The sequence below is a fragment of the Eptatretus burgeri genome, chromosome 13 (genome assembly GCF_056783735.1).
Source record: "Eptatretus burgeri isolate ZD-2024b chromosome 13, Ebu_testis_v1, whole genome shotgun sequence".
Classification (NCBI taxonomy): Eukaryota; Metazoa; Chordata; class Myxini; order Myxiniformes; family Myxinidae; genus Eptatretus; species Eptatretus burgeri.
The window spans coordinates 19,505,622-19,522,237 of NC_140973.1; the positions used below are offsets into that span (position 1 = coordinate 19,505,622).

Genomic DNA, 16,616 nt, shown 5'->3' on the forward strand with positions numbered 1-16,616 from the left:
ACTCAGCCTGTCATCCTTCTGAGGTTGGCAAAATGAGTACCAGTGTACTGGTAAGAGGGACACTGCATCAGTGGTGTAGCCGCGTTCCAACCAATGATCAACAAGCAGCCACGGGCTGCACTCGATAGAGAGAGATGTGATGGACCTGAAATTTTAAGAATATGCATATTGGTCACTGAATTCGTTCATCAATCAAAGCTGGAAGTCGATTGTTTTTTTTTTTTTAGATCAAAAGGTCAGTGCTCAAGGTCGCATAAAATAATTAATTTTCATCTGATTGACTTGAAATTTGAACAGGGGTTTGCATATTGGATCACTGAATTGGTTCACCAATAAAATGCTGGCAGCTGATTGTTTTGAGGTCAAAAGGTCAAGGTCACAAAATTGCCAATTTGCATCTGATTGACTTGAGATTTGAACAGGGCTTGAATATTAGGTCACTGAAGCCTGTTGCTTTTGACGTCAAAAGGTCAAGGTCACCTAAAATCATCAATTTTTTTGGTATTTCTTTTAGCTGTTGTTGTCATGTTTGGTATATGGAAGAATAGAAGAAGAAAGAGTACAAAACTGATGCGGACGGGTTTTTCATTTCCAAATGCTTTCTAATTACTACGTATTCACGAGGAGGGGATGTGGGAAAACATGGCCATTTTGGGGGGGGGGTGGGGAGGCTATATTTAATCAAACATGTAAATAAAATGATGGAATTATATAATGAGAGAAGGAAAGAGGGAGAGCTATAGAAAGGTACACTAGATAGATATCGAGATAGAGATATAGATAGATTGGAGGAAGGGGACCTGAGGAAAACAGGAATACATGGGGGACGTCAAAATCAGAAATTCCATCATTTTTGATTCCTTACCAAATGGATGAAAAGAATTGTAGTAAATCCTCAAATGCTACTCCACATGACTGCACTTGGCACACGTTAAAATGTTGTTGCGACAATGATTAATTCCTGATTTTTACCCATTATGTAGTTCACAATTGGAGCACAAAGTGTTTTTCAACATGGTCTGAGGCTCATGGAGGAACTGCAGCACAAATCACATGCACACGCAAACAAACATTGTAAGTGACACAACACATCACTGAACTTCAGACAAACACAGCGCTGACCTTGTAGGACGTAATTGGCATTCCCAGGGCATTTTTGGTGACGTCGCTTTTCCCTGCACAGTCAGTGCCCCCACCCTCCCCGCCACTCTCCATGGGTGCCAACCCATGGGGTTTATCTGTGCTCTATATTCTAAATGCTGAGCGTCACTTGATGAAGCAGCACGTACTGTTGTTAAGCCTTTGGTATGATGGCCAGGATTAGGATTGAACCCCCAACCTCCAGTCTCAGAACAGATGCTCCAAGTAGTATGCCACCGAGTCTGGTTGTAAAACACTGAGCTCATGATATGGGATCTCAGATTCATAATGCCATGTACTCAGTTGATTTTCCTCTCATCTTCTAATGTCCTTGGAATTGATGTAAAAGTGCACCAATGTCTCATAATCTTTGTTTTGCATGTGATTTATGGACGAGATTCTCTGCATATTTTAGATCTCAGTTTTATCAAGTGTAAAAATCCACGGTCTGCACATACAGGTGGAGTGGTGCAAGGACTTTCTTTTAATCAAGTCAATCCCTGGCAGTGCAAGGTAGTGAAAGTCATAAATGAAATGCTATAATCTAAAATTGCTTAGAACCTACCATGTCAGCATGTATGCTTATTGCATCGGAGACCGTTCTGGGCCAATCAGACGAGTGACGTCATTGTTTTACCACGGAACTGTAATCTGCTTCCAGCAGCATAAGTACTCGGAAAATGAGGGTCCTCTGATGCCTCATCTCACCCCTGCCAAAAGTCCTGTTCGGGCCTCCGAGCTCACCCTTAGCAGGAGCATCTTAGGACACCTCACCCTCTCCGCCAGAAGAGCTCCTTTCCAAGACTCTTCAATGTCTTGAGCTCTTTGCTCGGAGTACCCAAAATTGCCATCTCATGCTAAAAATGTGTTCCTTCGGAGAGGGAGCCTTCCGAACAGTAGATGGGAGAAAATTTCCAAGACCACACGGCACACTCTTCAAATACAAAATTATTGCTATTTACATATAAATAGAGTAAGTATGATTTTAAATGTATATATCTTTATAAAAGGAGAGTGAAAAAACAATGTTGCAAAACTTTCTAATATGTATATTGCGTTAAAACAAATTTTTCAAACTTTATTTAATAATGGTGTACCATGTACCGAAATGGTACACTGGAAGGTATGTTCATCGTGATATATAAAACATCAAAAAACAATTATGAAACATCGGAAACAATACAGTCCAGTATATGGAAAGTTGCAGGATTTTAATAATACATTTATTCCAACATTTTGATAAAATAATCAAATACATAACATGTATATGTGGGAAAACTATGTACCTAGACTGGGAATCAAACCAAGGTTTTCCAGTGAACCCTGCCAGCACTCTGCCATCTGATCTATCTGGGTGGCCCACTGGCAGAGCACGCAATTCTCCCACATATCGAGGTGCCACTCTCTTTCCGCCACTGCTTCCGGGACACTTGCTGCCAACCATAGGAGCAGCGACAGCCTGTCAATGAGAGGGTCGCTGCTGATGACCATTCAAGGAAAAGTGCATAAGCATCATATTATAAATAGCACCGGTTTAAATTTGAGTTAGATATGTACCAAGAAGCATCATGGATAGACAGGTACATGCACATTGGTAGGGCTTGTCTGGTAGGTAGCTTGGGTATGGACAGGTGATTACATGCCTGTGTTGTGACTTGTGATTGTGATTTCTGTGAGAGGGTCTTGCCAGAAGTTGAATGTGCTGTCTGTGTTTGTTCATTCCTCACTGTACACCTGTGTTCACCCCACACCTCCCGCAACAAAAACCCTGGTGATGTCTGTGCTTGCCCCACTGTTCTCATCCTCACGACTCTCTCCAAACCTTCTGAATTTTTTTTTCTACAGCCTTTAAAACTTTCATTTTATTTAAATTTAATTATATACTTGAACACTGTAGAACACAAATTGCCTTCTTATCGCTTCCAAAAACCTCCAGTTTAGCAGTTCTTGGACAAAATATTACGCCATTTTATGCCATCTCAACTAATCAGATTCGCCGCTCACGTTCTCAGCGTTGGGGAATATCGAGATTCAGACAAAATGACAGCTTATAGGAATTGTATATATGTATATATATATATATATATATATATATATATATATATATATATATATATATATATATATATATATATATATATATATATATATATATATATCATGCTCCGAAACGCAAAGCAAGAGTTTAAAAAACCCTTACCATGTCATCTTTCTCAAGACTGCACAGGGTCACTTGTTCTATGAACTCTAGTTTATAGAGCACTGACAAGGTAACGTCAGACGGGATAGTTCATGGAGAGACATCTTCTTGGTCGCATAAGGGGTACAACCCCTTGTGAGGTCATTATTTAGTCACCCTTGTCAGAGTCTCTCCAGATTGAACTGCAACGAACAATTGCCTTTCAAATTTTGACCCATTCGGGAGAAGAAGATTTTTGAAGGAATTTACGTGACCGCCATTTTGACAAACTTCCAGTCACATGATCGGCATGACCTCCACAATTTAACATCCCTACCCTGTCCTAATGTTATTATATAACCGAAATATGGTAGCATGCTGACTGGTGGGTGTGGAGAAAAAGATATTTGAAGGAATGTACTAAGTCCGTCATTTTGACTGACTGAAAGCCACGTGATCGGAACAACAACAAACAAGTTAATAATTTTTCTGTTGGTTTGCCTTTAATATTAAAACTTTTATAATCACTTAACCATTCTTTCTTTGGGGTTTCTTTCTCACATGCAAAAGGAAGGTCTTTATGCTTATTATGAAGAACACTCGGGTACCTCAAATCAACTTCAAAATAATAACCTTCTTCTTCCTGATTCAATTCCTCTTGAGAAGAAATAACAATATTCATCAAAGCCTTTTCATAATCCTTTTCTTCCACCCACTCTAATTTACCATAAGGCAGAGATTGAGACATTGCCCATCCATACAAATTATAAGCATCAAAATACATCAAATAATTACTATCTTTTTCACTATCATAATTTGGAAGATATTTATTATTTGCTTTAGCATATCTTTTTGAACATACCTGTGATATTCCACCTCTCTTAGACTTCTCAATCATCAAAAGCATATCTACATCACTGATTAAATCTATATCTTGTTTTGTCATTTTCAACATTGCACTCCAAGCTAAACCAGGAGCTGTGAAATGGTGGGCAGGATCTAATCCATAACAATTTTTATTATGACAGAGTTATCTAAAAGTTTCAAACACATCAGCTAACATAAAACATCTGTTTTTAGATACAAATCATGATATTTTCCAAGGTTCTTTATCTTAAATATTTTCCAAATTTCTTGTGCGTGTTTATATTCCTTATCACTTATATCTTCTTCATAAAGGTTATTATAAAAACTTTCTTTTGAAGGAAGTTGTGTTTCTTTAAATCTCATAAATGAATCCATATAATCATAAAGATAAATTCCCTTTCTTGTAAGAATTTTCTCTTTACTTTGAATTTCATTCCTTGTTTGAATTTCCTCTCGAGTTAGAATTCCCTCTTTAATCAGAATTTCCTCTTTAGTTATAATTTCATTCATTGTTTGAATTTTGTTTATAATTAGAATTTCATCTTCAGTTAGAATTTCTTCATTAATTTCCTCATTAATTAGAATTTCCTCTTTACTTTTAATTCTCTCTTTAATCTGAATTTCCTCTTTAGTTAGAATTTTCTCTTTTGGAAAGAATGAATTAAGATTTGGAAAAGACCCCATGGAGCTTAGATTTGTTGCTCGTGGTGTTCCCATAAACTTGTAAGAATCAAGAAACCGAATACGAGTTAAAGGTTTTGTGAATATCATTTTTGTAAATGAAATATACTTTTGACTTGTGTTTGTTATGGCAGAAATATTCCCTGGTATTTTTGAAAGTTCATTTATAAATAGATGTGTATCATAGTTGGCGCTGTTGTGAAGAAAGACTGGAATAAAAGAAGGAAATTTATAATTAAGATTACAACAGGAATGAGCAGGACCTCTATATTTACCAGTAAGATGACAATGATCCCTAACTTTAGACTCCTCAATTTCCTCCTCACAAATATGACAGATATTGTTCTTTCTAAATTCTAATTTTTCTTCTTCGGTTAATTTCATCCGTTCGTTTGTTTCTTTCATTAATTTAGTTAGTCTTGTACAATCCTTTTCTAATCGTTTTACAAACTCTTGTGAAGCTTTTTTCCACTATAATGTTCAAGTTTATTATACTTTTCTCCAACAGATGATTTGATATAATAACAGAAACCACAAGGAATATGTTTTTGATATTTATTTGTATATGATTCTTTAGGATACATTAATAATCAGCGTATATCACAAATGGGTGCATGATAGATTTATTATAATCTTCAAAATAAATCTTTTTACCAGGTTTAGGCATTGTAATTACAGCTGATTTATGATTACTACAATATTTTGAATGTTGTTCGAATCGTTCTTTTGTATGAAATGAATTAAGACATCGCTTACAAGGATATATTTTGTTTGTTGTTCTGAATAACTGAGAAGAGATTAATCTTGATAAATTATTGATGTATGTATAATGTGAATTCTTTCCAACACTAAAATATAAAAGATCAATGTGTGTTTCTTCATTTTTAGAGTTGTTTGAAATTTTTAATATTTGAACTTTGTTTGTATCCGTTAATCCATATACATTAATAGAAAGATTATTCTTTTTCTCAAATTTAGGAATATCTGTTAGTGGCATTGGGAATTTAAAATCTTTAATGTCCAAGGTATTCTCATATTTCATATATTATTTTACTCTTTCTGAATTATAATTTGGTGGATGTAAGTGAGCAAGAACAGACCAGAGAAAACATTTATTATCATTGTTCTTAATATTAACAACTGCCTTCTTTAGTTTTATTTCTTTTGGTAATTCAATGTAAGAAGAAGCTTTAAGAGGGTTTGATTTTAGAATATGTCTATCTAAAAAGATGATTTTTTAAATATGAAATCCACTTCCTACCACTGTATTATCAACATCCTCCTCTTGTCTTGATGGTTCTTCATAAACCCCACAATTCAAAAAATCTTGAAATGATGTTATAAAATGAAGTTCTGTTCTCATATAAGGAGTTTGTTCTTCATCTTGTCTTTTCATATTCATTTTCACTCCCATATCAAACTTTAAAGTTTTCATTTCTTTTAATGTCTTTCTAATAATTTTTTTCCACATCAGGTTTCACTATTTCAATTGATTCAGCTATTGATGATGGACCGGGTTCTCCAAATTGAAAAATCCTTATTTTTATATGCCCTTTAAATGCCCCATCAGTGTTTTCAATATAATCGTCTCCCTTTACTTTAAACTCATTTTTCTTGTTTTTGTGATTGAAGATGTCTATTATAACTACTCTTCAAAACATCCTTTGAGCAGATATCACAATGTTTTCTTTCCAATTCAAGAGGAGATATTTGATGAAATAGATTAAATGTATGTTTGTTGGTTTGAAGGTGTTTTTTTATAACATTTATATTCGTGATTACAAACATCGCAGTACGTTGTATTCACCATATTTATATAATAAAACTTTGCTTAAACTAAAATTTTCTTGATGAAAATTTCGTTTAATTTATAGGTGAATCTGTGCTTAAAACCATTTTATCCTCCAACTTTTTTCACTTAATAAATACAATGTTTTGAGACACAAAAGACAAGTTTCAATCTGTGGTGTACTGAATAGAAGATGCTTAGCAGGCAGACACGATCGGGGGAACAGTCGAGCCAGGCTGTGTTGCACAAGCGGGAGCGCGGGCGTACTTTGCCCACCACCGTCCTTTTATTATGTACTCAGCACAATCACAAGCCGGGCGACTACGGCATTCCTACAACGCCTCAGGTGGCGCGCACTCCTTATATCCCTTGCAGACACGATGACCACTCCGACCACTCCCACACCACCATGCCCTTCCCCGTAGGCCCGCAGACTACACCACACTCCTCCCCCCTAAAACTATGATTATTAAATGATCACCATCATAATAAGCACAACAGCACGAAGCACTACGGTATAAAAAAAAAAACAGCGAAGTATAAAAGCACACCACATCATATAATGTGTCGATGCGAGCGAGTGGAGCAGCAAAGGCCAGGTTCCAAAGACGGAGGTGCACAAAGCACCCACCAAACTCTGACCGCGTTACCAATATGAAGCAGCAAGACGAGAAGCACAGCAGCACTACGCAGCAAAAACGCCCCCAGGCGGCCCACACTTACACGGCCTTTGCCGAGGTCGCGGCGACCTCCCGAGCAAACCTCCCCCCAGCACCATCAAACGCCTCCGGCCCACAAGGCGGCCCATCTCCCCCAGCCAGACCTGAAGCAGATAACATTCTGAGGCCGGAAGCTCGCTGTCTGGCAGCCGTGGCGCCAGCGCCAGCCCCGAATGACCTTGGATGGGGGCGCTGAACAGCGCCGCTGGCTGGATGCAACCAATGCTCCACAACAATCCACGCACCACAATCAGTTAAGATTCCACCGCATGGCCAAAACGGCCTTGAGCGAACCCAGAGAGCCGCGTCCCAGGCGCCAGGCACGTCTGACCTTGCCGCAACCAGAGGTGGGGGTAACGCCGACCAGCGCACCAGTCCTGGCTCCGAGCCGATCTCCGAGACCCCCACGGCAGTTAGACGGTCGCAACCCCATTCAAACCACACTTTAAGTACAGGCTCGTCATAAACCAATAGGAACACCACTGGAATCATTGCAAACTCATTTTTCCGTACAGCGCGTTTTTTTTGATAAAATCCCAGCACCTGATAAAACAACTACCCGTGGCTCGGGGCAATGGAAGGCCAACCAAACCTTTTTATTCGCCACCACCGCTCCCAAAGCCACCACATCACATTGACCATACCGCAAAACCCATCGATTGATCTCCGCCAAACCCACTCTCACACAGGAACTGCTGGCATTTATTTCAACAACGTTAAACTGCATCACTAGAGCAAGGAAAAACACATATTCAATGAACAGCAACCCACAACCCACATCACGAGTCCGTCTCTTGGTTGTCGACTCGATGTTGTGACTCGCGACTTCCTTTAACGCCACGGGCTCACCGCAACCTGTTGAAGCTGCCCGAACAACACCGGCGCGCATTGCCTCACGAACGCTGCCGAAGCGCGGGAACTCATCGCGAGAGCTGATACGGCTCTCGCCACTCCCGAACCGTACATCACCGTTGCAGGCAGCAACGAACGGCCGCCCCCGTTGCATCGACGCGGCTCCCGCCGCCAGAACCTCGCCCTCGGGTCTCAAAGGAAGCAACGAAGGAAGCACCGGCGCACCTGGAGGTACGAGCTGGAGATCCAGCTCGAGGCGCGTCAACCAGTCCCGACCCAAAAGGACGGGCCCCTCCCCTCGCACCACAACCACCATGAGTAGGGCGCTTCGCCCCCGGTAAAGCACCGAGACATCGGGCGCTGCAAGCGGCGCAACCGCTTCGCCGGTGTACGCGCGCGATGCGCGGGCAGCACGAGTGGACTCAACTCGACACCCGATCAGTGCCCCGATCACTTCGACATTCACTGGCATCGGTCCTGTCACCGTAGCATCAACTGAAACCAGGCTCAACATGGGCAGCATCTCCCGCTCCGGGTCGCTGGAATCTCCGTGCTCAGGCTGCAAAACTCGACTCGGGGCGTCACCGTGCACGCCATGCACCAAACACCATACTGGCGGTCGGTCTTGACCCGGGACGGAAAGATCGCTTCGCACACCGCCATCTATGACTGTAACGATGGGCGATGACCCTCGGCCCACACACCGTAGACGACCTCGAGTGCTCAGACCGCCGTCCGAGTGATTGCATTGCAACGCTCGCCCACGACCCGTGCCGCAGACCGTGCGCGTGGCCGTGCGTGCCTGGCACATCGCGCCGACCCCCGGACCATCTGCTGTGCCCCGACCATCGAGACCCCGGACATTCTTCAGAGCTTGCGCGACGTCCCACGCCGCGTTCGAGCCGAACCGTGTGTCCTCGTTCTTTAGCCGTGGCTTTGCAGAAATCATTCCCCCGATCTGACGTGCCTCAATAAAACGAACACTGAGCGCGGCCGTTGCCCACTCGACGTGGCCGAAGTCGATTCCGACGAAGGCGGGCACGCGTTCGTTTGCCGTGCACCGACCCTCTGCCATGCTCCTGCTGGCGAGACCCTTGGCTCCGTAGCCTGGAACCGCACGGGTCATTTGCCACCCTGCACACGCCGATCCGAAGATCCTCATCAGCCAACTGTGGTGAACTGAATAGAAGATGCTTAGCAGGCAGACACGATCGGGGGAACAGTCGAGCCAGGCTGTGTTGCACAAGCGGGAGCGCGGGCGTACTTTGCCCACCACCGTCCTTTTATTACGTACTCAGCACAATCACAAGCTGGGCGACTACAGCATTCCTACAACGCCTCAGGCGGCGCACACTCCTTATATCCCTTGCAGACACGATGACCACTCCGACCACTCCCACACCACCATGCCCTTCCCCGTAGGCCCGTAGACTACACCACACAATCAATCTCTTCATTTGTAAAAGATACTGAGAAATATGTCAAGGATGTAAAATTGAACAAAGATAAATATAACAACTATTGGGTAAAAACAATTATGGTGGATATGATGAGTTCTTCAATTTCCTTCAGTGGAAGTGCTTTTAGTATACCTGGTAGAACATCAATTAAAGTATCTCTAACAAAAGTTTCTCTTCTCCTTCTGGTAATATATTCAAAACAAGAAAAAGCAATGAAACAAGAAAAACTATCACAAAACAAAAACCTTATGGATGAAGCTTTCGAAACAAAAGATAAGACCATCTGTAATATGCAAGGAGAAATTTGTATTTTTTTCAACAACCCTAAATATGTAAATCCTGATGAAATAAAGGATGTTAATATATCAGGTGAAATGACATTTCGTTCAATAGTAGTTAAGGATCATTTTAAAATTACCTTTAATATAAAAATATGTTGTAGTTGAATCTGGTAATGAAAAAAAGTATATAGATATCGATTGTAATATTATTAAATATGAGTCAATATGCAACTGAAAGTATAGATGAATTTCAGTTTAAGTAAAATTTTACTTTATAAATATGCTAGACTTCCCTGATTCTCCATATGACAAATTTGAGAATTGTCCTGCGTGTGAAAGACGGGGATTAAACACAGAGTCAAAAGCCTATAAACAATGTATATTCTGTGATTATCTTCTAATTAATGATAATAAAAAATTTAAAAAGGAAAATAATTCTTTTCGATTTACACCAAAAATGAATGTAAAGTATGAGGGTGATAACACACCTTTCCTTACAAGGGAAGAAACTGAACGTATTAGAGAAATGTTAAAAGGATTGTTGTTATATATTATTCATGGATGTGATTATCAGGGAAATATCAGCACAAGATATTGCATAAATAAAATAATGGATTATCTTGAAATTAAACCTTAACTTAGGATAAAATATAGTTTCTAAAAAAGCCAATAATAAATTAAATAACCTGTTTTCCAAATATATAAATGAATGATTTTTTTACCCATTTGGGAAAATAAGATAAAATTTAACAATCATAAAAATCTTCCAAATTCATAAAGATGTCTCATAGTTGGTTCAAGCGAATGTGGAAAAACCTGCTTACTTTTGAAGATGCTCCTGACTCCCAACTTTTTAGATTATGATAATTTAATAATTTTCACAAAGTCTAGTTTTCAACCAGAGTATCAACTACTCTCACAAGGTTTTAATGCTGGTCTTCAAAAAGAAGATATACTCGGTTTATTTAAACTTCAAAACAAACTAAATGATTACAACATTGAAGATATAATGCAACTATTTTGTGATACACAGATATGTAAAAAGAAATCAAAACCGATAACTTGTATTCTTAGTGATAATACGGATGATATACCGTCTCCCCAAGATTTGGATAAATCAAAAAAGAACCTCGTTATCTTTGATGATTGTGTTAATGAGAGAAACCAAACGGTAATGGACAGCTACTACACAAGAGGGAGACATTCTTCTTGTAATTGTATTTATCTTAGTCAATCGTACTTTCAACTTCCTCGTCGTTCCATCAGAAACAATGCTAATACTTTTATTTTATTCAAGTTAAATTCAATAGATATAAATAATTTTTGGAGAGATAATTGTTGTACATTATGTAGTAAAAAGGAATTTGGGGATTACATGAAGCACACGACTGAAAAATATAAATATATTGTTGTGAAACAGGATGAGATATTAAGGGATATATTTTTTGTTTTCTAAACAATTACAAATATAAATGACAACTATTGTTATAAATATTGTGGGTAAATCTGCTTCTGGAAAAAACTTTCATAAATCAAGGTTCTTGTTTAGTACAAATGAGAATATTGTAAATTTACTTAAAAAACACCCTGTGATACGCATTGTATCAACAACAACGAGAGCAATAAGACCTGGAGAAGTAAAAGGTGAAGATTATCACTATATTTCAATGGAGGAACATATGCGATTGAGGAATGAAGGTCAAATATTTGAGGAGGTTTCTCTTGGTACAACAAAATATTCACATTGTAAGAGTGAGTTAAAAAAACTAAAATCTGGTAGTCTTGGGATATTAGAAACTAATCCAGAAGGAACGAGACAAATTATTAAACATCTGAGCGGAGTAAAGATTTTATCATTCGGTTTTGATGTTGATGAAGAAACTCAACGCAAACGTATGAAAAGCAGCGATGCAAGTATTAGTGACGAAGAACTTACAACTCATATTAATGTTGATAAAGAATTTGATGAAATATTTAAAGAAAAGGATTTATTTGAACACATCTACTTGGATGATGAAGAAAAGGAAAATTTCCCTGTTGATCTTTACAATTCATTGAATTATATTTTCCAATAAATAAATGGATGCGAAAGAAAGAGCAAGAAGATTTATGGAACATCAAGAGTTGGTTTCAAAAGTTGTAAAACAACGGGAAGACATAAAGAAGAAACGCAGACAGAAACTAATGGGTGAAGAAGCATTTGAAAGAAAACAAGAGAAATTTTTTAAACCACTTTTAAAAACTTCCCAAGAAAAAATGAAAGATGTTTCCACAGTTCCCACAGTAGAATATACTCCTAAAAAACTTCAAATGTTAAAAGATTTTGATCAAATGACGGAGGAAGCATTTAGGAGAATTACAATATGATGATGAAGGTTTATTTCAACAACTGGAAGAGATTAATCGACCCCCTGATTATATTGTGAATGCTCTTCAAAACAATGAATATTCAGCGGATTCAAAAACCAAAGCAGGACTCATTCCAACAGAACAACCAGCAATATTTCATCTTGTTCAAGAAAAGGTATTGATATTTAATGATGAATTAAAGTTCTTGGGTTCTGCTCAACCCCCTGTTAAACTAACTCCGAGATTAATGTTTCTTCTCACAAAAGATGGAAGACAAGGTTCAACTGTGAGGGATGAATCAAAGTATATTGATAAACCATTGGATATGAAAAATAATGATGACAGAGTATATATTGATCTGCTGAACACTAAATTATAGGGTTAGTATTTCTGGTAAAAGTAGGAAAAATGAGAAGGAGAAACACATTATTCAGGCTTTAAGTATCCTTGGTTCAGGTATTAGTTTTCTTCCAAATGACCCATCGCAATTAGTTAATAGACTGTTATTGTTGTTAGGTAGTAAGAAGGCTGGAAATAACAATTGTTTTAATGAAGCATCAGCCATTTTAGACCAGTTGATGAACATGAAAATAATTAATAAATCTCAATATAAAGACATTTTATCTCTTATTAATTAAATAAGATGAGAAGCACAATCCTGAGTTTTAATTTCACAACAAGCGACCACACATCTTCATTCCCATACCCACTACAACTTGACCCAACAAAAGAATATGAGGCATCTTTATTGTCCATGGAAACTGAAAATACCTTATTTAATATAACTGATAAAAATGACTAGTTTAGTTATAATCCCGAAGTGGATACAAAACGATAACAGTCTCACCCGGAGCATATGAGATTTCTCAAATATCTTCCGAAATTGCTCGTCTTTTGAAAGAACAGGGTGATGAACCAAAAAATATTGTTATAGACATTCAAAAACAGACTTCAAAATCAACGATTAAAGTTAAAAATAACTACAAGGTTGATTTCACAATTGATAATTCATTTAGAGAGTTATTGGGTTTCTCCTCAAAAAAGATTGAAACTAATGGGACGTTTTACAGTGATAATGTCATTCAAGTATCGTCAGGAATAAACTCGGTATTAATTCACTGTGATTTGATTGATGGTGCTTATAATGATGGAATAAAAACAAATACAATATTTTCATTCAGTGCATACTCGACCCCAATTGGTTATAAATTCAATATGGAACCCAAGAATTTGGTTTATCTCCCTGTGTCAGGAAAAAACATACACAGAGTAAATTTTAGGATAACCGACCAAGATAATCGTATGATTTCTTTTAATGGGGAAGTTATATCCATCAGAATTCACCTACGTGAAGTTTTCCAATAAATAAATACGATGGTTATTGTGAGGAAACACGAGTTGGGAAAATTTAAAATAATTACAGGGGAAGAGATGTTCCTTTCCCCTTACTACAAGGGTGAAGGTGTGTATCTTGGTAGAGGATACTATAAATCTAAGAGACAAAGGGGTGTTGGACATCAATTTAGAGGAGATGGGATAATTGATACTCTAATGGGTATTGGTTCAACTATTCTTAAACATAAAGACCTAATTGGTTCAACTGCTTCTGCTGTGGGAAATGTCGCAGGTGCTGTAAAGAGCATAAAAGATGCCCAGAAGGAATCTCATAAATTACAAGAATTCAAGAAATTAAGAAAGGCAAAACTCAGTTGTCCCCCCAAGAACGACAGAAAATAATTTGAATACTTGGATCAGGGTTTCAAGAGTTTTAACATCTTTTTTCCTAAATAAATACAAGTATGGAAGCAATTGATAGTATCTATGATTTGGATGATACTATTATTATCTCAAACTCCACTAAAAAAGAAGATTACTTCAAGGTAAATGCAATAACTGGAACAGACTGGAATGCAAATGGTACAAAAAGTTTTGAAATAAATAATCAACAAACCTATTTCAATCTATCCGAAAGTTTCTTGTTGTATAAATTTAAATTCACTAAGGCTGGGAATAACACAAACGCTACACTCGTAAATGATTTCTTCTGGAAAATGTTTGATTAGTGTGCGTTTGTACATTGGAACACAAGAAGTTGAAGCGGTTGATTATGTCTCTGCTGTATCTGAAATGATGAAATTTACACTCTATACATTCCGTGATAGAATGGGAAAGTGGTCTGTCGAAGGTTTTATTCCTGATATGTCAACGGGAACAACCACAGACCCTGGATATACTCAAAGGAAAGGAGCGTATAATGATGATACAAAAGCAGTTAATAGTTTTACTGTGGCAGTTCCTCTTTAAGGTATATTTGGATTTTGTGATCATGATAAAGTTCTGTATGGTCTTAAAATTAGATTTCAACTGCAAAGGAATGATAATGAAAATAGATTGCTTTTTTGGTGTTGGTCATGCTTTGGTGAGCAGAATAAATTTGTAATTAATGAAATGAGTTGGTATATTAGTGAATATACTCCTAATCTTAAAACAGAAGAGATGTTGAATAGAAGACTTAACTCAAAGAAACCACTCAGTGTATCATACCTCAAAAGAAGACGTCAACACAATAAACTCAACCAAACCACTTACACGTGGAATTTGGGTGTTCTGGAAGGAAAGCCATGATATCTGTGGATCATTTTTAAAAAGCCAGATGGTGATACTGCGACTGATAAGAATAATGCATTGAGTGATAATGCTAAGGTGAAACAACTTCGCGTTTCTCTAGATGGAACATTTTATCCACGAGATAGATTGGAAATTAATTGGGAAAAAAATGATTTTCCTGAAGCATACAAGTCTTACCAAAAGGTGTGTGAAAGTAATGGAAATAAAGAACCTATTTTGGATATGACAGCATTTAAAAGTTTGTATGCAATCTATGCGTTTGACCTGAGCGCTCAAAAGGAAACTATAAAGTCTAATCGAGTGGATACTTCCCTATACATTGAAAGAGGAGAGAGTGAAGAAGTTGATACATATTGTTTGCTTTTGGAAGAAACAGAATTGCAGATTAATACAGATAATCGTGTTATGATTAGTCTCACATAATTTTTTGTTAAATAAATGAGTGGCAAAGTACCAACTGGGGTATATGTAAATCAAATCAATATTCATAAACTATCATCTTGTGTTCAAAATCAAAAGCCTTGTACGATTAACGTTTATACAATTCAGAGAAAAGGAGCAGTAAGAATTGATGTTTTGCTCACAAGAGAACAGGTTAAAATCTTGAATGATACTGGCTCACTTAAAATTAAAATGACAAAACCAATGTTGAAAAAATATTAAATAAGAGAGACAAGTGGAGCATTTCTCCCATTTATAATTCCTTTATTTGCTGGTTTAAGTGCGGTTGGAGCATTGACGGGTGGTATTTCAACAGCGGTGAAAACTGCCAATGAAAGGAAGGCTCAACTCCAGGCTCAAAAATAATTGGAAAGACATAACAAAGAGTTGGAGAAACAAATTAGTGGAAGTGGTGTAATTGTAGATTTTGCTGAAAAACTTGAAGGTCTGCCTGATAAAGCGAGATTGTTAGTTGGAGATATGCTTTCTTCTATCCCACAAGCAGGTGTAAAATTAACTAAAAGAGGTAATGGATTATATCTTTCTAATAAATAAATGAGCATTGATGAGTGGTTTAAAGAATTTGGAAAGAATACAACATCAAATTTACAACTTGTCAAATATTGTAAGAAATTAAAAATTAATAATGTGGTTATTTGTATGAGAGATGAATTAACAAATGTGCCGAAACATACAAAGAATATTATTATGCACTTAGAAGATAATAATGGGAACGGTTCTCATTGGGTTTGTATTTTTAATAGTCAAGACAAATATTATTTTGATAGTTTTGGTGTTCCACCACCTGTTGAAGTCATAAAATTCTTACAGAATGGTGTTTATCAAACATTTCAAGTCCAAGAATTAAATTCCAAGTGTTGTGGTCAATTATGTCTCTATGTGTTATTTCAACTCCAAAAAAAAAAAAATTTATGAGATTATTTTTAATTTAATATAAATGACTTATGTTGGTAAAGATAGTTCTATCTTTGGTGTATCCCAATAACTGGATATTGATTTATCAAATTATTACACAAAGGCACAGGCTGAATGACATAAATATAATATAACCAAAAATATTAATATGAAAAATGCTTATAAATTAAAAAATTATCCAAGCCCGACTGACGCGAATGACTTGGTGAGATTAAGCGATTTATCACAATATATATCCTTAAATAAAACGGCCGTGTATTCCAAAGATACAGAAGTGTTGATTTTATCTCCAGT

At 37.4% G+C, this 16,616-nt stretch overlaps 1 protein-coding gene across 4 annotated transcripts in view; it reads left to right on the plus strand.

Annotated features, from left to right (window-relative positions):
- Window positions 1-16,616, plus strand: part of ASPG (asparaginase) — a 96,106-nt gene that overhangs the window by 61,673 nt on the left and 17,817 nt on the right. The window lies entirely within an intron of this gene.